This window comes from Lontra canadensis, unplaced genomic scaffold (assembly GCF_010015895.1).
Source record: "Lontra canadensis isolate GAN:19392208 unplaced genomic scaffold, GSC_riverotter_1.0 scaffold76, whole genome shotgun sequence".
In the NCBI taxonomy this organism is placed as follows: domain Eukaryota; kingdom Metazoa; phylum Chordata; class Mammalia; order Carnivora; family Mustelidae; genus Lontra; species Lontra canadensis.
The window spans coordinates 7,134,851-7,158,955 of NW_022631070.1; positions in this window are offsets into that span (position 1 = coordinate 7,134,851).

Genomic DNA, 24,105 nt, shown 5'->3' on the forward strand with positions numbered 1-24,105 from the left:
CTGTCCTGTTTGTAGTGAACCTCTGAGGGATGGTCCCCACTGGAGTGAGTGTCTTAGTGACTGCGACCCAAAATAAGAGTGGAGGGAAAAAAAGAATAAAAGGGAGGAATGGAGGGAGAAAGGAGGAAGGAGGGAGGGGAAAGGAGGGGAGACAGGAGGACGGGAGGGAGGGAGGAAGGAAGAGAGGAAGGAAACAAGGAAGGAAGAGAGGGAAGGAAGGAGGGAGGGAGAAAGCAGGAAAGGAAGGAACATCTCCTTCACTGTATATAGCAGGAATGAGAAGACGGTCTATCCCTGCTCCCTCCAGGCCCACCCTGGTCTTCAACCACCGGGAACATCAACTCATCCACATCCTTTTATAAAACCTTTTTCACCGTATTGAAACCATATTCCCTGATATTTCAGTTCCATTAAACTCCATGACAGTTTAATCTATTTCTACGTTATTCTACTTTTAAGCTCTGCTTTGCAGCCCACTTGATTCACTTATCAGGATGACGTGCCTTTTTAAGAAGTCTACGAGAAGCCGGCATTGGTGTTTTTGACATAGAACCAACCACGATGATACAACAAAAACTCTGGTCAAATATTCCCACGGCCTCTGTGGAGTCGGGCAGCCTCATTTTAACGGGGCTGAATTTCCGTTCTTCTGGGCCTCGTTTTGTGGATAAGCCTGTCCCTCCCCAGGGCTGTGAGCTATAGGGATGGTACACGCTCGGCGTAAACCTCACGAGTGAGTACAGAAGCACACGGTCGTACATACCTGCTGGGCGAGGAGAGGGCCCTTGGTGGGAAAGGGCGGCTCAGAAGCGTCAGCCTAAATTATGCACCGCGTTAAAGTCCTGAAATGAGTTAAACTCCACACCAGTCAATCGCCAAGTGAAAACCACGCGGCCGTCTGTTCAGTTCTGTGACTCAGACGCTCACGGGAACACCGCGTCGACTCTGTGCCGCTGAGAGGTGAGAATGTCTGGTGACTCGATCAGTTAGTAAAAGTGATAGTGTATACGCGTGAGTCTAGACACCTTTATTTACTATTTTCCTGGGGATAGCGACGGAAATGGACTGTCTAACTTGACAATCCGTTGTTACGGCAACGATGGTAAACACCGGTTTGACTACTGGCTGGAGAACAGGTTGAAATCATCTGTTTAACTAGCAGCGTGTGTTAACAAATCAAGGGGAAGGGTTTCCTGTTCGCTGATTCCCAGGGACTGGCCACGTGTTGACATCTCAGTAACTATCTGCCCAGGGAATGACTGAAGGCATGATTCAAGTTCTTTCAGAGTTTTTTTTGCAAAATTCAAAAAGAGATGAATCCAAAATTCTTACAATTCTAAGAACCAGTAGTGACTACAAGGAAAGCTCCCCCCTCACCCCCCCCCATGTTCCCCATCTTTCTGGATCATTTCTACCAGGACCCATGGGTCTTCTCATCTCTCATAACTTCCCTTCTGCTAACCTCCTAGGTCCCAGGCCCGCCCACAGCGTCCTGCTCTTCCTGGAATCTTGTCTACCAACCGGAACATTTTTTTTTCACTATTTCCTATTTTATTGATCGTTGTCCACGAGCGGAGAACTCTCTCCATGTCAGTTGTCCTCGTCCCTACAGAGACTGATGACTGTCCTCTAATATGCTTTCTCTTGATGTTCCAACTCCTGGATTTTATCTTGACGAATGACTGTCTGATGTAGATCCTCTACATCAATGTTCAATTTGAAGGAAAGGGCCGTGCAGCAGCTTCTAGGTATGTTCCTTGTAATATGCCTTGTTGTATGGCCCCTTATCCTGGCAACTGGAACACAGATGTGATGGCTGGCATTCCAGTCACTCTTTGCAGCACGAGGATGAGGTTTATATCCTAGGGGTGGCAGAGAATGGCAATCTCAGTCAGGTCTTCATAGAACTGAGCTATCCTACTCCATCTGGGTCCCCCACCTCCAGGTTTCTATGTGAGACAACCTCTCCAGCACACCTGCATTTCCGGGCTCCAGGAAGGGCTGCACAGCAGGTTAAAGTGCCATGCTGTTAAAGCATCCAACCATGCAGTTGGGGTCCTCCAGCCCTCGGGCCAAATATGGAGAGCGAGTGGGCCAAAGGCATCTCTAGTAACCGCAAAGCAAAGGACAGCTCTCCGTTGTGTTCAAATAAAGGGTCCATGTCATGTTTCGATTCAAATCCACATCACCATGAGAGATCACCTCACACCCGCAGGAACGGCTAAAATCAAAATGACGAGCAACAACAAGTGTTGGCAAAGATGTGGGAAGAAAAGGAACTCTTGTGCGCGGTGGATGAAAACGTCGGTTGATGCGGCCACCACGCAAAACAGCGTGGAGGTTCCTCAAAAAATTAAAAATAAAAATACCCAATGATCCAGGAATTCCACTACTGGGCGTTTACCCAAAGAAAATGAAAACACTAGTTTGAAAAGGTGTGTGTGTCTCCGTGTTCACAGCAGCGTCGTTTGCAGCACCATTTGCTGCTGGAGCAGCCTACGCGTCCGTCGGTAGGCGGGCTGATAAAGAAGATGTGGTTCAGATCTATGATGGAATATTACTTGGCCATAAAAAGGAGTAGTAAGACCTTGCCTTCTCGGCCAGCGTGGATGGACCCAGAGGACATAATGCTAGACGGAATTAAGTCAGACGGAGAAAGGCAGATACCATCTGATCTCACTTGTATGTGCAATCTAAAAACCAAAACAAATGCATACACAGACCAACAAAAGTCAAAAAGGAACCCATAAAGACAGAGAACAAACAGACGGCCATCCGAGGAAAGGGAGGAAGGAGTGACGGGGAGTGGGAGGTAGAGACCTTCAGCTACGGGACCAGTAAGTCATGGAACAGCAGGCACAGCACAGGGAACAGACTTAGTGACAGCAGTCGTGCGGCGTGATGGCAGACGTCAGCTCCGCTTGTGGGAGCACAACGTAACCTAGAGAGGAGTTGAATCATCATATCGTCCCCCTGAAACGAACATCACATTGTGTGTCAACTATGCTCAAATTAAAAAAAAATTGTTTTAAATGGTCCATGCCCCGTGCATATTAAATAGGGTTTACGCAATGTTGAGATTGGAGCTTGAATTTCTCATTTACCGTCTTGTGCTCCTTTTCTTCCCCTGTTATTTGCAACCCACCGGTGCTCATGTGGCCAGTTGCCACAGATACGTTCGTTAGGTGCAGCCCCCCTTCCCCTGCCGCCCCGTCAGTGCGTCCTCAGTTCCGTCTTCTGCATCTACAGCTTTCAAGTCTTGTCGGAGCTGTGAACTCCGCTCGAAGTCAATACCAAAACAGAAACCAGCATCCGTTAATCAAATTGTCTTCTTTATTGAACCCGCATGTGATGTATGAAATCCTTCCAGATGAATGGTAACATTTTGTTTTATTAGAGATGAGCTCCCACTACGGATTCCAGAGAACTTTCTGGCTTCTGTCCTCAGAACTTGCTCGAAAATCAGCCCCGGAGACTCCAAACTCAGAGGCTCCTAGCAAAGGGCATGTGGAACCATGTCTGTGCCCCCTCCCCCAGAGTCAGGGCTCCTTCTGACGTTGTCTTGTTGCTGGAGGTGCACATCGAAGGCCCCCGGACGCCTGGCAGCCCAGGCCCAGCACAGCGGCAGCAGCCTCGGAGACACCGTGGGGAGCAGAGAGATCACTCCTGGTTAGAAACGTGGGCAGCAACATCTCCTTAGTGCAGTGATAGCCAGCGTCAAGCCGCACTGCTTGGGGCTCCTTCTGTCCTGACACTCGTCCAACTTGATAATTCCACTTAACTGCCTGCCACCTGCTTGCAAGACGTTTCCTTCTCTCTTTTTTTTCTCTCTCTTCCTCCCTTCCTCCCTCCCTCCCTCCCTTCCTCTTTCTTTCTTTCTTTCGTTCTTTCTTTCTTAATAAAATAACCCAAGAGAGTAACTATGCTATAATATTTTTAATGGCTTCATATTTAAGAAATGGAATTGTTTTGCACTTTTGGAAGAAGGTTGGAGGACAGCCATGAGACCCTAAATTTTGTGTAGAGATAGGCACGAGTGGAGGTCTGGCAAAACGTTATCTCATGCTCATTGACAACTGCTGTCTCGTGACCAGCATTAGGGTTCTCACAAAATGCTTCTACACTCAAGATTCTTCCCTTCCACAGAAGGCTGGAACCAGAGTGATGGAAAGCCACCTTACAGAAGCCCTCACGGTGCAAGTGAGGAAACCAGGCTCCCGGCTGGCACGGCTCAGGTGGCCAGGCAGTGCCCACTTTGGTCGTGAGAGGTGGCCCAGGGAGCTGGCATCTGGATGCCTGCCTCCTCCTGTTTAGGTGGCCAGCTCTGCCCCACGCCCAGCCGGCTCGGGTCCCAGGCAGAGTCTTCCAGAATCTGTTACTACGATACCAAGGACCACAGACTTTCAAACACAACCAGGGCCACAAATCCAGACTTCGTAAGAGGGGACTTGTCCCCTTTGGGATCCACAGGGAGTCAGGCCCTCTGACACCTGAGCATTTCAGGTGCAAGACAGTCGCAGGATCCTCACGGCAGTTGTAGTCAAGCCCAGTGAGCTAGGCTCATAGGTCAGCCCCTCTGTTTTATATTAGTTCAGTTGAGGTTCATTCTATTCTATTCTTTACTTTTACTTTCTTTCGTTGTATTCCTGAGGCAAGGACAAGCTCAGGCAAGGGTGTTGGTCTCCCTGGAACTTGAGAGCGCAAATGGGGTCTTCGCGGGCTCAGGCCGCTGTCGCAGAGCTCCACAGACTGGGTGCTTGTGAACCACAGACACTCCGTCTTACTGTCCAGACGCTGGAGGTCCAGGATCAAGATGCCACCCGGTCTGGGGTCTAATGAGACCCCACTTCCTGGTCCATCCATGGTACCTTCTTGCTGTGTCCTCACACGGTAGGAAGGTGAGGGGCACTGTGGGGTCTTTTATAAAGACAGTAATCCCCCTCATGACCTCATCATCTCCCAAAGGCCCCACTTCCTAATGCCGTCACACTGGAGGTTAGGATCCAACGCCTGAATTTTGGGGGCACACCAACAATTCTCTTATAACAGGGAGTGGAGGGAGGGAAAGAGCTCATCCATGGGAGGAGAAGCACCTGCTGGGTCTTGGGGTCCCCGCCAGGAGTGGGGGTGTTACTCCAGGGAAGCAGGAAGCTATGCACGAGATAGTGATGAACTTAGGAGGGGGCGCTCTCCTTCAGGTCTTAGAGAGAACATGCTGGAAGCGGCATGTCGGCGGAGAGGGTGGTGAGTTGAATGAGTGTCGCTGAACCAATTCTACAAGGAGAGGTTGGATTCCTCTCTGGACGTCTCGTTGGATGCAGGGCGAGCACAGTGAACGCCAACATCCTGAAATTTCCAAGGCTCCCTCTCCCTGTGCCAGAGGCGGAGCAGGGCTGCCGGCCGCCGTGGGACAGGCACCTGCTTCTGACGGAGTCCCGAGCTGCCTGCAGTGGTGGCAAAGGAAACACATCCAGTGCTTGAGTGGGTCTAATGGGATTTCAGTGACCAAATACCATTTTTGTATTTTCCACACTATGGTGGGAGCACATCGGGGCCAGCTCCTGTTCCTGCTAAATTGTATTCTCGGAGCAAAGTCTCGTCAGCCTCACTTGAACCCCGATACAGGTTGTGTCTGCATTTCTATTCTAAACCATGTTTACCGAAGGTTTACAACTTGGCGGCGAAAACCAGCTGGCACCGAAACTGGAAACTTGGCGTGAACAGTTTGGCATCAACATTGCCCGGAAGCAGTTTTTCTATCTAAATCTGAGAAAAACAGGCTAGGTCATTTTCCAGTTATTTGCGTTATTCATGCATAAATAAAATGAAGCCTGACAGCTTCAAACAGTTGTTTGCTTTTGCACTCTTCAAAAATAGAATCAGTCCAAGAAAAGTAACATTTGGTAAACAAACACTCCATGACGGCCTGTAAAAAAAAAGAAGAAGAAGAAGAAGAGGAAAACAAAACAAAACAAAACAAAAAAAGTGGGCTGGACTACATTTAATAGAAAGGGAAAATGGATGTGTTTCAAAAGTCACTTTGTGTAGGAAAGTCGGAGCTCCCCGAGGTGGTTAGACCCAGGGGCACATCCAGAGAGGCCCATCTGAGGGGGTTAACGAGCCAAAGATGGGCTGCCAATGAAAATAAAATTCTATTAAAATCTGAGCGCATCCCAAAACACAAGGTAACTAAATCTATGATGTTCAAGCAAGAAAAAAACAAGGGAGTTTTTTTAAGTGTGTTTTCTAAGAGCTGTGGGTGGAAGGAATAAAAGATATGAATGGTACATGAAAATGTGCTGATTTAAAAAAAAAAAAAAAACCAACAACTAGTGGTGACATTTGAGCTCCTCTGCCCCTGTCTGTGCTGCATCGAATATCTAGAAATGCAGCCTGTGGGCCTCAAATTCCTGCAGCCGGCACCAGCTCTCTAAAAAGAGAATGTGACGGTCTAGACCTCGCTCCAAAGAAAGCCTTTCTGGCAAATTTAAAAGTCAGCCTTGACGTCAAGTGATTCTCGACAACACTCGCTTTGAGCTCCGTGGCGCGTGGACAAAATGGACTTTCACTCCGGCCACCCCATCAGCGGGTGACTGCAAAGCCCATATAGGGCAAAGGAACACCAGGCCAACTCAAACAGAAAGTAAAAATAAGTTCGAGAGCAAAGAAGGCAGGATAGGGAGACAGCGCGCCACGGGCCCCAGCCAAAGCAAGTGCTCTCTGCGGAAGGCAGTGTTTTCTCCGGTTTGCTTTGAGTGGATGTGCCTTTCCAATGGTGGGTTTGTTTTGTTTTGTTTTGTTTCCCCTCTTTTTTTTTTTTTTTTCAGCTGCCGTCCCTGTTCAGATCAGATGCAGGAAATCATCCACCCATGGTTGTTCTTGGTTTAAAAAAAAAAAAAAATCCTGTGTTTAGGCAAATGGTTAGCTGCACAATAGAATTCTATCATCTGATTGTGGAAGGGTTTGCCTCCTGCAAACTTCCCTGAAGGAACCCCCCTCACCATCCTCTGGCCCCAACGGTCAAAGCAGTTCAACTCCGCTTGGTAATGAAGGCTGGAAACATAGCTCAGAGCCATTTTGCACCCCACAACCATCACACACCCCAGAGAATCTCCAAGCACCAGGCCACCCTCCCAGGGCGGACCCTGCCGCTGTTTCCCCTAATCCCAAGGTCGTCGCCATAGCAATGACCTGGCCTGGAGGATTCTGACTTGTCCCAACATTTGTGGAGCAAGTGTTGACAACATAAAGAGCTCATCTTCCTCAGTGCACAGTGTGAATAACTGGACAGGTCATCCAGTTGAGAAAACTGGTAGGAAGCGGTAGGAAGAAGAGAGTGTCACCTGCCTTCCGCAGGCCAGACAGAACCAACAGCTGGCTGGCAGGCCTCACCGAAACCAGCTGCTGACACCCAAAGTTATGTTCCCGGATTTTGCTGTTGCTTCTGGCCGTGTTCTTCAGAGGCGCACAGCTGGCCTGATCGGACTCGTTCTGGAAGTCGGTTTCTTCAGGCTTGAGACTGCTGTGTTCCCCGTTCCTAGCACAGCTCCTGACGGGGAGCAGAACCTCCCTGAACACCTGTTCACTGGACCCCCAGTCACCATGGGATAGAAGCTACGGCGCTGGTGAATCTTTATACCTATACCCAGAGAGAGACACATTTGGTTCTTGTTTTCAAACTGGAGGAAACGTTTAGAAGCTGGAAGAGATGTGCTTGGCGTAGAAGTGGGACTTGTTTTGGAATGAATGTGCCGCACGTGGACAGGAGGCCCAGGTCTGATGAAGACGGGCTGAGTGGGATTGGGATCAGGAGAGTGGCAACCCCGGGAGCAGGGCACTCCTTTTGGGAGCCCCTGAGGGCTGGCATAGCTAGCTATAGATAGCGAATGTAGGGAGTCACAGTTAGGGCTGGGAACCCCAGGGAAGGCGGGCGTAGGATGGGAGTGTGCCTTGTAAAAACTTCTGCACTTCTGGGTGCAGTTGTTAATGGGGAAAAGCACTCCATTTTAACCCAACCTAGAGAAAGATGTGAAGTCAAGCCCCCAGAGTCTCCCAGCTGAACGCCGTGTGTGTGCTCTTGATTTAGCGGGCTGCAATCGGGGCTGCTGGGGACACCTCTGAGGCAGCTTATGTGGCCTCCCCTTGTCACTCCCCTTGGCCACTTCGCGGTTGCATCAGTGGGTGTTCCGTGCATGGAAAGTGGAGTGTAAGACACACTCACTTTGACAGAGAATTAACCCAACCCAGCATCCATGCCCCGAAGGGACTCTACTTAATGCTCCTTCCCGCACTCTGTTGTACATCTCGGGAAGCGAAACAGAAGCCAAGTGTCAGCATTAATTCTCGGAACCGAAAGGACAATAGAGGCAAATGTCAGAGTGCAAGGAGCTTCCGTTTTGGGTTCAGAAAGCACAGGGCTCATCTTCTACCTCTTCACTCACAGGGCCTGACTTTGGGCTCGTTTCTCAGCCCATTGGACCCGTGATCATCTTGGCCATAGAATGAGGTTATTCACACGTCCTTCCAGAGAGTTCACCAGAGGGGATCGTAGGAGGTGTCCCACGAGGTGTGTGGCAGCCAGAGGAAGTTAGACTCGACCCCTCTATCTCATGGCACGTAGCTGCTCCCTCGCACAGCTAGGGCTGTCCACCTCCACATTCTCCCTGATTCTGAACTTCTCAGTCCTCTCCTCCTCCAGGCAGGAATCACGGCTTGCCCCAGCTAGTGCCATAGGTTCCTGCCCCCTCCTGCTGCAACCACTCTCCTCCCTGCTGATGTCCCCACAACACCCTTAAAAGAACATGTGAACCCAGAGCAGCACTGTCCCCACAGCTTCCCACCTGGCCTCACACCTCCTCCCTCTGCTTGTCCTGGCCTCCATCTTCATACTTTTGGAATGCCGGGCTCCTTCCTGCTCTAGGGCCACGGCCCCCCAGCTCTGCCCGCCAGGTGTGCCCGCCCAGAAACCTGCACCACCTGGATCTTCCTGACATCTAGTGATCATGCAGGAGATCCCTCCTCCCAATACATACTGAGTTTTCACACTAAAGGAGCCTCCCACCTTCCAAAACCCTCCGTTAACGTTCTCTCTCTGGTTGTGTCCTTGTGCTCATTTTTGTCTTGGTGACCTCCTGTTGCTGTAACAAACATGGCCCAAGGCGGGGTGGTGGTATGGACAGCAGCCTTTCATCCCTCAGAGCTCTGGAGGCTGGAGTCTGAGGTCAAGGTGCTGTCAGATTCGCTGCCTGCTGAGAGCCTCCTTCCTGGTTCACCAGTCTTCTCATGGGGGAAGGGGCAAGGGGGTTCTCTGTCCTTTTAGAGGGACACTAGTCCCATCATGAGGGCTCCACCCCTACAACCCAACGACTTCCCAAGGTCCCCACCTCCTAACACCATGACTGGGGGTGAGTTTTCAATGCACGAAGTGGGGACAGGAGGGCAGGGACACAAACCATCTGCTACAGTGTGTCTAGGACAGTCCCCCCCAGAATATCAGCCCGGAGGAGTGCAGGACTACTGCACAACACCAGACGGCGCCATCCGCGTGTAATCCAGGCCAGCCCGGGCGGCGCACAGGTGAGCAAGGGCCCACCTGTTCGCACATGCGCACACGCAACAGCCGGCTGAGCGCTGACTCTTCGCTCCCTGGTCAGTCTGGCTCCATCCGCGTCACCGGACCGATTTCGAAACGGAGCTGATGACAAAGTAAGGGTGCTCTTGTCCTCAAGACTGTAGCAGCATGCTGGCTTGGACAGAAGGGAGAGGTTTGGAGGCGTTGCAGGGCGCGCAGTGGCTCCTGGCCGGCGCGGGCAGTCCCAGCTCGCGGGGCGCATGTCCCCGGGGTTCACAGACAGGGTCGGCCGCGCTCGGCTCGACCGGATTGTCACAGCTTTATAAATTACTTCGTTTTTTTTTGTTTTGTTTTTTTTTTTCCAGAAGAACATTCATGACGGGAAGAGGTCAGTTCCATTTTCAGTTATGCTTTATTGCATTTTAAGGGAAAGTTATATCTTACAGTCGAAGTTGCAGAGCTGGGCATTTTCAAAGGTCACAGCACGGATGACGCACAAATGTGAGGGGGTCACGGTGGGGCACATGCTCTACTGGCCGTCTCAAGAACCTGCACTTTTCCTTTACTCTTCAGAGGAAGCCTGCTGGCCTCGAGTTCTTGTGCCGCGCTCGGGGCCCCAGGGGCAGAGGTGGCGGGGGAGGTGCTGTCATCTCAGCAACGAGGCAATCTGGGCCAGCGCTGGGACAGCAGGAAGAGGGAGGGTTCCGGGGGATTTCAGGCATGACCCAAAGGTGGGAACCCCTACCCCACATCAGAGAATGTCGAAAGTTATGTTCTGGGCTGGGCCTAACTTCCAAAGCGCCCGATGGGCCCCGTGTCGCATGCCTTGGGTCAAAATGGTCAAATCTAACTTTTCTGAGGTATGTACCATTGCAGCGGTCACTGCTCCCCTTGCCGGTCACGTCTGTATCCATGAGCCCTCCCAACAGACTAGGAGGGCCTTGTGTCCCCCAGAAAGATCAGAAACTCTAGCTCATGGCATGAAGGAACACACTTAGAGCCACTGGTAAGCAGGGACAGGATCATACCTAGGCCTGTCATTACTGGGGACGTGATGGTGGTGAGGCTGACAAGGAGCATTTATGTATTGGGCACCTACTGTATACGTCTGACACATAAACTGGAAACCCAGCAGCCCTGCGAGGGAGCACTGTCACCATCCCTACTGTCCAGGTGAAGGAAGCAGAACTCCGAAGCCTGGAATCATGGTGTGAAAAGTAGCGTCTGCCCAAAGTCCACTCCCCATGCAAGGCCTGACGACACATGTCCCTAGAACAGCAGCACTGCCCCACAATCCTGGCCACCGCTCAAACCCTTGGGGGCTTGGACACACTGGAGCTCCTGCAGGCACACGGTGGGGTCCTCTCTCCTACACTCAGTCCTGATGTGCAGGAGAGGCCGGGAACACCTGTCTCGGCTCAAAGTGCAGATGCTTGAGGCAGGCCGGCAGGTCCTCCTCCCTCTTCCTGACAGCAAAATGGAACAGAGGCATGAAGAAGCTTGATGGTGTGACCACATTTTCTACAAAAATGTGCCCCACGAGTCATGGAAGGGTGTCTACAAGGAAATGCAGTCACCTGGCCAGCCCCGGGGTCACAGCATAGTGGGTCCTGCTGAGGTCTGCCCTCTTTCCCTGGCTCCAACAGTTGGCAATTCACAGAAGTCTTTCCCGAGCCCCCTCTGGAAGGACCATATGCCTTCAGCCCCCCCTATCCCTAGCATCTCTACGGTAACTCCTATGTCCCTCTTACTGTTGCCGAACTCTCCTTTCTTGGACACAGGTCATTGTCCGTGGGCCTTTACCTCCTGGAGCATGGATCCCTTGGGCCCAAAGACCCACTCAGCCCATCCCTTACCCTGCCTCCCTAAGTCTGCAGAGAAAAAAGGATGGAGCGTGGGAAAAGCTCATCCTCTCTGGGATGAAATGAATACATTTTCCCTGCCCCAAGAAGGAATTCGGAGTTCACGTAACCCCTCCTAGAGAGGCCAGGCACATCCAAGCCTCACTGTAGAGGCCAGCAGGACACAGACGTTACCAGTATTCTGAAATCTAAGAAAAGGCAAAGCCCCCAAAAGGGGATTATAGGTTTTTAAAAATATACCTTCTCTGCTCGCTCTGACCCCCTCTCCTCCTCTGTGCTCCCTCTGGTCCAGCTACCACAATCCCTTCTGCTGAAGGCACTGGGAGGAAGCAGGCGTTTCTATATTTATTTGGAAATCTACAGGCTGCACAGAGTCCTTTATTTTGATCGCCAGCCAGGCATTTGTTACACTGATGATATATGGCTGCTATTTTTCTGCCAGTATTCGTTCCTATGGTCAGTGTGACATCTTTGCACCACCCAGAGTAGAGCGACCAGAAGTCAGTGGACGGATAAATCACATTCGCAGTGTCACCGTGAAGCATCTTTTCAATGTGTGAATGTCTATAGCAATGCCTACGGAAGCCAGGTACTGTCCAGGTTTTAGCTTATCGTGGAAATAATTGAAGAATTAAGAGATATAAATACGTATTCAGCAATGCTTTTCTTTGTTATTTACTTTGGTGGTTTCTCCTAGACTTTCATAGAACTGTTTTAGTCTCCGAGCCGAATAAGAGACTCATTAAAAAACACAAAGGAGCCGGGGCTCAAGTCAGACAAAATTCTATAAAATTGCAAGTACATGGATAAAAGGAACCCAAAGCCAAAATGAATCTCATGGGTTATCGTGGTCATAGTTAAAGGTCCCAAGGCAGGTCACGGAGTGGCGGGTCCCCAGCAAGTTCTCCATGGACGGGCAGTTACAGTCGGGCATTGCTGGATTTAAATACTGTACTGAATGCATGCACGTGTATATGGGCAAGTGTGTGTGTTGTATTTTTGAGAAGATACTAAAGAGGAAGGTCAGGTAAACAGCTGCTACATTTTTTGGGTGGAGAAAATTAAATAAGGAGAAGAGTTTATTTTGTTTTCCAGCTGTCCCTTCTGCTTTAATGTTCCATGTGAAGGTCATTCATTTCTAATTATTAAAAAACCATCTTGGTCGTAGAGTCAATGCCCACTTTTTTCCTTACATATCTCTATATTAAAAATGAAAGCAATTTATTATTTTTTTTCTAATTGACTTATTTTATTTTATTTTTTTAATCATTTTTTAATTTATTTTTCAGCATAACAGTACACAATTTATTTTAAAACAACTACCTTACGGCATTTTTGGGACTTTGGTCACTAGATAAATACATCAAGGTAGAGAATTTACTTTGATCGCTCCCATTCTCTGAATTTCTGAAGTTTACACCAGTATGTTAACACCTTGTTTGTGCGTTCTAGATTGGCATCACTATTATCTCCACTGATTGGAAAAATCTTGATCTGTGGAGAGGAGACTTCTTTTGTGGTGGCTGAGCTGGAGGCAGAGGCCTCGAGTCCTCTCTAGGGGACCATGACGCACTCGGAGTTTTCAGTGTAATTAGTCTGATCCCACCGCTTATGGGAATCACAGGGAGGGCAAATCACTTTAATAGGTTTCCAGCATCTTTATTACCCAGTAATTTTATCGTTTGTGTGCTAAATGCTCTGAAGCTTATAATCATTTCTGCTCTCATTCGGCACGCCTCCCACCTCACAAATGTGTATAGGAAAGCAGGAGGCCCAGCGAACCGCCAGGTTAGGGAGGCCGTCGCACCTGTTGGCCCGGTGACATAGCCATGTGGTTTTTCCAGCTAAGTTTCCTTCTCAGCCACCATCATTGTTACAAGTGAGATCCGGGGACGCCTGGGTGGCTCAGTGGGTTAAAGCCTCTGCCTTCAGCTCAGGTCATGATCTCAGGGTCCTGGGATCAAGTCCTGCATCGGGCTCTCTGCTCAGCAGGGAGCCTGCTTCTCCCTCAGCCTCTACCTCTCCCCACTGTTCGTTCTCTCTTTCACTCTCTCAAATAAATAAATGGAATCTTTAAAATAAAATAAAAGTGAGGTCTGGGGGCTCCCCTGAGTGGCTTAGTCAGTTAAGCATGGTCTCAGGATCCTGGGATCGAGCCCCGCATCGGGCTCCTTGCTCAGTGGGGAGTCTGCTTCTCCCTCTCCCTCTGCCCCTCCCCTCTACTTGTGCTCCCTCTCTCTCTCTCTCTCTCAAATAATAAATAAATATTTAAAAAAATAAAAAGTGAACTCTGGGAAACACATAAGGAGAAATGTTGTTGATGTTTTTGGGGGTGTTCAATGAGGAATTCATCGTGTGAATCACCTGCTCACTAGACGTCGTCTCAAGGCTCCCTCGGATTCCCATAAGCCTTGAAGAACCTGGAGAGTCTCCTTCGGTGCCCAATCCCCAAAACATGTCCTATGACACCACGTCCTTCCTCAAAATGAAGGTCCATATGTGGGAATAATTTAAGATGATGCACTGGGAGGACGTTGGGAGTTCGGCTGTTTGGGTAATCTGATATTTCTTAGAAAAAAATAAGATGACACTTGAAGCAACTATGGGGACATCTGACAACTGCAGTTTGCTAATGGCTCGTCTGCTGTTGTGTGAGTGGAGCCCACCGGGATTGTACCGTCTAGAAACCCTTCCTGTTTCTCTGTGTGAGCTCCACACCACTCCACACCCAGATATTTATAACTCCTTTTGCTACAGAGTTTTCTGTGACCCTGTTTATGCTGGGTACCTCGAGGGGGCCAGATAGATTTCCCTACCAGCCCCTGAAGCTGAGGGTCCTTCGCATGCATCACACAAAGGCTCTGACATGGCCTGCACCACACAAAGGCTCTGACATGGCCTGCACCAGTGAAAGGCGAGTTCACCAGAGGGAAGGAGTCCCAGAGAGGAGGCTTTGCTCCATCTGAGGTAACATCAAATGAAACATATCACATCCTTATACATAGTCTTTAAATCACACTCCAGAAGAAATACCGTTTATTCACAACAATATTCACAACAATATTCAACACGGTGGATGATAATTCAATCACAAACGGTGGCCTAGGGACCTACACACCATTTATAACTTTGGAATGTGGGAAGCAGCTTTTTCCACAGGAACATAAATGTGTTTCTAAATTAACCTCTATCGCACCAGTGATTTGTGCACTGGGAAGGGTCCCTACATCATTGCTGCACTCTGACCCACGAGTCAGAAGGGACAGTGCTACCTCCCAAAGGCAGGCTGCTGGGTGACAAGTTCGGCCCAGTCAGAGGAGCTGAGCCGCCGCTTCTGCAGAAAGCCAGCCAGTGCCGCTGGTGTGGGAGACAAGTGTGCGCCTTAAATCCCATCTGTTCTTACCGCTCCCCACGTTCATCCTGCCAGCCTTTGCCATGTCCGACTCGTGTTCTGGTAGTGGCTCGGTCCAAGATCCAGACAGAACTCAGTCATCTCTCTCTGCTTGTCAGCCTCACGAGGAGGAGGAACAATGACACTGGATCATTAAGAGAAAGGATGTGACTAGAGGCAGGTGACAGAAGATTTTGAACCTTTGGCCGGAAGAGACCAAGACGCCTATATGAGGCAAAGGCTTTTCCCTTCCCTTCCTCATGGGACTTCCTGATGTCAGGTTTTTACACCCAGGGACTGAGAATGGAATACGGGTCCCGGGGAATGTGCCAAGGAGTCTAGTCTTTACCTTCCACTTGAGTCCCAGGGGAGCACGTCAAGAGCGCTTCCATCCAAAGCTGCAACCAGCAGTAAAAAGAGCTCATTTCTGGAGGGTCCTTGTTCCATAGATCCCTCAGGAACCTACCCGATGATTGAGAAGTTGTGTATTCTGGGCCCTGGCCAATCCAATCAGTCTCTCTCTTTCTGCTTTAGGTAAGACCAGAAGATCTTAAGGCAGCAGCACTCACCATAAAATCCTTAGTAGACATAAACACAGCAAGGTCACAGCAAGGTCACGGCCAGGGTCTGTCCCTGCCATGTACACTGTACATACTGTACTGAGTCTGCCCTGTCCATGCTATGACATGTTTGACAGCATCTGTTCTAAGACTTTCTCATAGATAAAGAAGAGTACTAAAATGGACACTAAGTACCATGATTCCAAAGTGCCAGGCAAGTGCGGTACATCTGGGAACCCTATGTGCTCCTAGGTCCTAACTGCCTCATCAGCAAAAGCAAGGGCCAGCGTGTGTGCTACAGCTTCTCCTCTGTTTGCTGCAATCCAAGGAGGGACAACTTTCCTTAGTCATAAGGATAAGCCTGTGATCCAGGCTGGACATTCAAATCACACTCATTCGTCCCCAAATCAACATCCAACCCTCACTGGGACAACATGAGCTCTAAGACGGGGTGGGGGGTGGGGATCAGTTAGGAAGCAGAAAGCAGCTTTTTCTGAGATCCCGAAATCCTAGGGAGAACTTCCCTTCCACCCAATGGAGAAAACCTGTCTCAAATGAGGCCAGTATTATATGAAGCAGAAATGCAAGAAACAAAGTTCCATTAATATTATCGAGCTCCTGGGTCTGACTATGCCTAAAACCAGTGAAACCCAGAGCTTCCAGTGCCCTGGGCCCACATTTTTCCCCTTTGTTTCATCTATCCTGAACTGCATTCCTGTCATGTGCAACTTGAAGATTCCTGACGAGTCCCCTATGATTTTTTTCGAACAATATCTTATAGAAATCACATGAAAACAAGAAGCACGGGCTACTTTCACGGTCATTATCAATCATGTAAATGGCTTACTACCCGTTTATCACCTCTTCAATTCATCTCATAGAAAATTAATGCCCTATTTTTGGAATAACTTTGAGTTTTTGTAGGGGTCTTCTAATTAAATCATTATTCAGTTTAATTGAAGCGCCAGAAGCACACTGATTTGTCAAGAAGTCAATGTGCATTATTATAATATTGATGTTTTTGAAGATTTATTTATTTATTTATTTATTTTAGAGAAGGGGGAGGAGTGGGGGGAGGGAGAGAGAGAATTTTAAGCAGACTCCCCTCTGAGCACAGACCCCAATATGGAGATGGATCTCCTGTCCCCGAGATCATGACCTGAGCAAAACCAAGAGACTCTCAACCAACTGTGCCACCCAGGTGTCCTATAGGATTAATTTTTTAACCAGACTGGTAATCTTAGCAGTTTGCTCTTGAACAGCAGAATAGCAGAGGAGATCCCTGCATTTCTAGAGTGAAGCTACTGCATTGACTTAACTGCAGGTGCCATCAATGTACCTGGACCCCAGCTTCCAGAACTCCAGGTGCCTAGTCCCAGCAGTAACCTCATCTGAACATGGTGATGGCTGGGTTTGCTCCCCAGAGATGGGGACCTTTTCTACCTAGCCCCAGTGTATCCCTGTCTAGAGCAATGCCAGAAGATGCTACCAATTGGGAGCCTGCTAGGAAACATCCTTTGGGCAGGAGCAAGTTGTAGACAAAGGCAGAAGGGCTCTCGGAAGGCAGCAAAAGTGAGCTCCAAAGCAGAGTATTAGGTTTGTAGAGAAAAGGCAGATCTCTCGTGAAAAAGGAAAGACAGAAGGAAGAAATCTCTGGTAGTGTTGGTTGAAAAATAAAATTTAAAGGATTAGAGGTAGATTTCCTCTTTGGTACTTCCTTGAATATCAAGGCACCGGCAGCCCAACAAATAATTCACACGCATTGCTACAGATGTGACCCAGATGCCAAGGGGTGGGGAGGTGGGGAGTTGCAGGAGGAGGACGTGTTCGTGTGCAAAATCCAGCTGAGTGGGCTGTTTCATAGAGGGAATAAGGGAAGGGGATGCATAATGATCTCATTATTTTTGTTGTGTACATAGTCTCAGATAACACTTTTGAAAACGTTTTAGTAATTTAGCTAGTAAGATAAGGAAAAACACTGCTCAATGCAATCCCATTTCAAGGGGAGTCAGTTTCATTTTATAAACACAGTTTATTAGACCAAAGCCCACACTCAGAAATTCTTTGAGATGAGAACCCATCGATCGTGTGAGTTGCTTGCAGCTAACCGGGAGCTGAATTTCTCTCTCCTGGTAATGTCAGTTAGCCTCCTGCGATGCAGTATTTCTTTTTAACTTCGCGTGGAACAGCTACACTCTTACAGACATAGGCCTTAAAAGTCGGAGAGCCACATGACTCAGACTCGGTGTTTCAAAAGTTCAAAAGACTTTAGTTGCACTTGTGGTTAATAAATGTTTCTGTATTCCTAACACGTTAGCAGTGGAAGGATTGGGTTATGGATCAATCCACAGACCTTTTTTTCCCATTTCTTTACACTCATGCAGGGAACCACAGCTACTTAGAACAGCCCCGCTTGCATGGACGGAGAGCGGCTAGAACAGCCACTGGAAATGCTCTTTGCAACCCTAAAAATAGCCCAGTCCGGAAGCTTAGGTATATTCTTGGAGTGACCCAATTCACTCAATCACCCTCAGACACAACGCCAGGCTATGGAAGGGTCTGGGACCCTGGCTGATTGGAAGGCTTTGTCCTTGTCTCAGGAGGTCTTTGTTCCGGGAACAATAGGTGACATCCCACACAAAGCCCTGCCATTTGTAGGACCTCCTGCTGAAGCTTCCTGTTCAGAGTGAAGCAGAGCGATTTCTGAAAAGCCTGCATGAGTTGGTGAGAAAAGGGGCCAAACAATGCTGGATTTCTAGGATTTTCTCCTGTTGAAGATGAAACCCAACGTGTGCAGGTCGAGGGGAATGAGAGCATTCCAAGGGGCCGCCAATGGGGCCCGGACTGCGTTTGCGCGTCCGTGAACTCTCCCCAGAATGACTCAGAAGAGAGACCTCCAAACCTGCCCCCGAGGCCGGGGTGGCTCCTGTAGCTGCTGGGACACCTGCTTGCTTCTTGGAGGCCTGAAGGATGACCTCCAACCCGCGCATTCCTGAAGACTGGCATTTATAAAAAGGTTTCCTCGAATTCTCGAGACTGTCTCTGTGTAGTTAAAGCCACCACAGGTATTCGAGACCTGCCAAGTAAAGAAGAGAAAGCAACACATCTTCTCAACAAAGTGTCACTAAAGAAGAACGCACATTCCTGGAGGCTGCCAGCCAGGTTGACAGAGACCTAATGTCCATGCACGTGCGTCCCGCCTGCCACCTACAAGCATGTGGCCAAGAGGGGGGCATTGCAGAAGGACTCTGGGCTGTGAGCCTGGGTTGGGAGTTGTCTCAAGTCCAGCCCTTCCGTGGCCTGGGTTGTGGGTCATCCTAAGTGTGTTCACCCTACTGAGGGGTGAACTGCTCACTGGGGAACAGTGTCCTGCATTGTGGCTGCCCAAGGGACCCTCTGTGCACAGCACATCATGGTCCTTCCCACTGAACCTGGATGCAAGAGACATTTCTCCACGCTTGGAGCTGGTTCTCGTTAGACTCTTGGACAAGGATTACATGACAGACCTGTTAGCATCGGATTATTTCCAACCTAGCTTTCCAGAGGAGCTTTCAGATGGATTTAAATCCTTCGGAATGGTGGTCTGGATGCTCTGGCCATATTTGCCTCCGAGGCGGGTCTTAATTTTAAGGCTCGGAAGCCAATGAGCCTTACTGCGGTTTGTTGATGCAACACAAAGTAGTGAAAATGCATTTGGCAACTTTTCTCTAAGAACATAATACAGTGAGATGAGAGCCCAAGAACACACTAACGGTACAGAATGCACTTGCTTATTGGCCACGGGTAATAACAGCTGACATGTATCGAGCAGAGAGTATGAGAGAGGCACGGCTGTTCACTCGACAGGCACCATCAGTCTCGGAGGGAGATGCCATCGCAGTTGCAACGTAACAAATGAGAAACCTGAATGAAAAGAGCTAGCAGACACTGGATCTTGGACAAGGCAGAAGCTTAGAGCCTGCTACCAGCAGACGTGCTGATGAAATATTTTGATTGTAAAATAATACTATCTAATAATTACTCTTCTGATTCAATCAGGAAGGAGCGGGTCACGGCCTACATTTAGCTGCCACCCTTAGGCAGACGGGTCAGTGCACAGCTGGCCGCACCAAGTGATTCACGACCAGCTTCATGTCCTTCTCTGCTCTAACTGTATCTTTGCACCTGGTTTCAGAACCCCATGCCATTCCTACAATAACCTACCAGCAGTGCCACCGTGGACTAGTGATTTGATCTTGCTGTTCCTCAAGGAGCCCATCTCTAAAATGGGGTTAATAACAAGAGCCGACCCCGGAGTGGAGTGGGTGTCACGACGGCTGGATTAACCAAGTGGATGCCAGGCACAGAACAGATACTCAATAAATGTTAGTTAGCACAGAGACTATTAATTACCACTCTTCCATCTATTCTGTATGGAGCTCTTATCAAGGACACCCAAGCACAGAACTCATGTGCAAGAGTGAACTGGGAATTACAGTCCGGCGCAAGCTTCCACCCTTCAGGAACTCACTGGCTGATGTCCTGGGCACACACCACTCCCTACGAGATTCTTCCTTATGTCCCACTCCTGCCTTATGTTCTTCCCTTTCCTCCCACTCAGCAGCCTGTGCAGGAGGGAGGAGTGAACAAGCCTTCCTCCGCGGCCTCTGGCTGCCTGGTCCTCCTCACTTTCTAGGCCTCCTGGTGAGTTGTGTTTTTGTTTTCTCTAGAAAAATTGTGTCTCTTCTCTTCTCTTCCAGTATTTGCACCTAACAAATTCCTTCTTTCCTTGGATTTTGATGGTTTGCCTTTTATTCAGAGTACATTTGTGTTCATTCTACAGTAAAAATTATATTTTATCATGTACCAATTCTTTTTTCCTCCGAGAATGTGTGTCCTCTAACTACTTAGTGGCAGGCAGTGTGCTAGGGCTGACGATGCAAAGGTAAATAATGCAAATTCATTAAGTTGGCAGTTGTGCCTGACTGGTAGGGGACACGGACGTTTTCACAGATGATGGAAATGAAGTCAGTCCTGTGAGTGCAGACAAATGTCCAGGAAGAGGAGAGGGAGGGCAGCGGTGATCCCACGAGATGCCCCCTTACCTTGCTGGGGCTGCTGCTGGTATAGGTGAATAGAGAGACACATCCTTTCTCTCCACCCTCTTGAGAACTCTGTGCTATAGGCTGGTAAGCTGGGCCTTGGTTTCGGAGGAGGAGGAGGAGAGAATGAACGAGCGATCTCGTTTTCCTGTCCCCAAAGAACTCAAATGATAATCTGCCTGGGGATGAGACCAGTGGCAGGGGGTAAGAGCACCTACCTTCCTGCAGCTGATAGCAGCTTGACACAAGTTCCAGTGGCAGTTTTGAGTCAGGGAAATAAGGAGGAAGCATGGAAAACTGCTGACTGAGAGAACCCACCATCAGGTCCTCTGTGTCCATTATCCACCATGTCATAACCCCTACCTTGTGAATGCAGCCATCACACCTCTGAAAATCCCACTCCACATATCATCTCCAGCTAATTGGAAGCCGTACAGAGTCCACAGGGAGAACAGAGACAGTAACAGAGGTCCCTGCCTCTGTCCTCTCCCTCAAGGAAAGAAGGATGTGCCTTTTCAGGGACTAGGACAGGTAACGACTTGTTGTATCTTGTCTCCTAAAATTGCAGATCGTTCTCATAGTTGTCCAAGAGACAGGAGGCACCAAGAAGCCTTTATATCATCTATAAAACCTGCCCCTCCTCCCTTCAGCATCCCTCCCTGTAGTTCCACCAGATAAACAGAGGAAAAGACAAGGAGGAGCTATGATCTGGAGGTGTTGGGGTCAGTGAGGAACGCCTGTTCCCAGAATGACAAAAGCTTAGACCTTCAAAGTCAAGAGCTCATTTCAAACATCAGTATACAGGTATAAGCCCATAACCCACAAAACAAATATTAAGTCCTGATTTTGAAACTGAGCAGGAGGGATGTGTGGTGGTTGCCCCCAAGGTCTTTCTAGCCAAGTCAGTATGAACTTCAATTGCCGGAGGTTTGAAACAACTTGTTTTGGATCCCAAAAGACACACGGGCTCCTTATCAATTAAGTGTGTCCTCCCTTCCTGAGCAGATAAAGAACCTGTCTTGGACCGTACGTGTGAGATTCCATCAACAACTGGAGGGTGTGTGGTATACAGCATGTCCACAAGGAAAGAATCATCTTTCACCAGCCATCTGCGAGTACTACTGAAAAATGTTCTTCTGTGATCAAATTATTAATGCTTGCACATCAAACAAAAATGTCTTGTCTAGGCCCTGGGTGAATATCAGATGACATTTTTTCTCTGCTCGGCATTTTGATGTAACTACGCACTAATGTCCAAAATAATTCCGTGTCTACGCATGCCAGGTGACAAGTTGCGTATGTGGAATTATGGCATTTAGTAAGGGATATTAGCAGTATCTAAGACATAATGAAAACTGTATATTGAAGCATAATTTTTCTTCTACAGTTTTATATACAGTTGACCAAAAGCACGCAGGAAAAAATTATCCCAATAGTGAAACTACCCCCCATGCATTCTCCTACAACCATTTTCCTACGTTTGATGAAGTCAAAGATGAAAGAAGAAATCACTGCAGAATTCTCTAAGAGAAAGCATAATTACACAACTATTATAGTTAATGCTGTGGAAATTATTTCTCTGAGTGTGAAAAATTAATATTAACACTTCTATATGAAGACTACAATCTTAAGTCAAGCTGGTCTTTCAAAGACAAACTAATTAACATTTTGAACAAAAAGATAGACTATGGCAAATAGCCTTAGTGTGTGTTCAGCCTTTGTTTAAGGAGGCAAAATGGACTTGAGCAGCATTTAATTGACTCTACTCAATGCAGCTCATTTAGACCTAAAGGAATGATTTCCTAAATAGCAGGTTACCAGACTTAAAATTATCTAGATAATTGTCTCAGATCTCCAATTTTTTTTTTTTTACTGTTAACATACAGCTAAAGAAATGTATCTAATTAACAACAATATAAAAAAAATGCAGACTTGGTTGATTCATTCTCTTCCTCAACAAGCTTAATTTAAGTATTTATTGAGTATCTATCTTATACTGGCCACCAGAGAAGCCTCCTAGATAATGAGGTTTTCTGGATAATAACTAAGATTTTTGAAGAGGAATGCCAAGCGTTCTGCAGCCTGAATCCGTGTTCATCTCCAGTTACCTCTTTTGCCTAGTAAAACCCAGACAAAGCCCTCTTGCCCTTACTCGGCTCATTATCGCTTGGACCGCTTGCCGGGAGCCGGCCCCTCCCCCTGCGGTCTATCTTCCCGTCGCTTTGGATTCACTTCTCCGCCAGTCCTACCTTTCAGAAAGTGGTTGATTTTCTGTTTCTAGAATTGCTGTTCTTCTTCTCTTTGATCTCCCGTTGGATTTGTAGTTGGTTCGGTCTGGCCACGGGGGAGCACCAGTGATGGCTGAGCATCAGCAGGGAGGCCCCGAGTGTCTCTCCCCTCCTTTGACATGATGCCCGTGACAACAGTGAGGCTCTTCCTGCATTCACTGATTCCAGTGGCCTTTTCTCCATGGTTTTGCCTTTCACTGGGCTCCTTCTCTACACTGAGCTCTTACCTTGGCCCCCTCTGTCACAGGGTGGAAATGAGAAGTGAGACACTTCTGGTGTCAGGTCTCACCCTGCCTCATCCACATTCAGTACCAACCATCATTGGATCCAGCATTAGCTTTTGAGGTTTTAAAAGAGTTTAAATGGTATTTCATGACTTTTATCCTCTCTTAGAGGTCATCCAAAAACCAAAGATAAACTACACTTATTTTTAAAAATAGAATAAGATACTTAATCTTATAATTACCATACAGGTCCATTGGATTCTCCCATAAGTTCATCACCATAAGGCACATTATGAGTCTCAGTGATCGGAGGAGCCGAGAGCCCGGGGCCCCACTCCTCAGTGCACCCTCAGAGAATAGCACCCAATTATTCCTGTCACCCTGGCCTCCGGCTGTGCTCTGATCTGACCAAGCCTGCAACCGGTTCAAGGTAACCCCGAGCTGGAAGCTCATTCCTCGGCTCTGTCTCTGTAGCCGGCTTCCCCACTCTAATACCTGTAAGCTCTGAGACACTCAGACACCCCCGATCCTTCTGTGACCCTGCGGGACCTGAGGCCACGCTGACCCTGCGTGGGCTTCACCCCGGTTAAGCCTCTGGAGCGATGTCCTTCAGCGGAACTTGCTCCTTCATATACTCTTATCTGGACAAAACAACAAGGCTGAAAAATTCACCACAAAAAAAAAAGAACAAGAGGCAGTACCAAAGGCTAGGGACCTAATCAATACAGACATTGGTAATATGTCAGATCTAGAGTTCAGAATGACGATTCTCAAGGTTCTAGCCAGGCACAAAAAAGGCATGGAAGATATCAGAGAAACCCTCTTGGGAGATATAAAAGCCCTTTCTGGAGAAATAAAAGAACTAAAATCTAACCAAGTTGAAATAAAAAAAAAGCTATTAATGAGGTACAATCAAAAATGGAGGCTCTCACTGCTAGGATAAATGAGGCAGAAGAAAGAATTAGCGATATAGAAGACCAAATGACAGAGAATAAAAAAGCTGAGCAAAAGAGGGACAAACTTTTGGACCACGAGGGGAGAATTTGAGAGATACATGACACCATAAGACGAAACAACATTAGAATAATTGGGATTCCAGAAGAAGAAGAAAGAGAGAGGGGAGCAGAA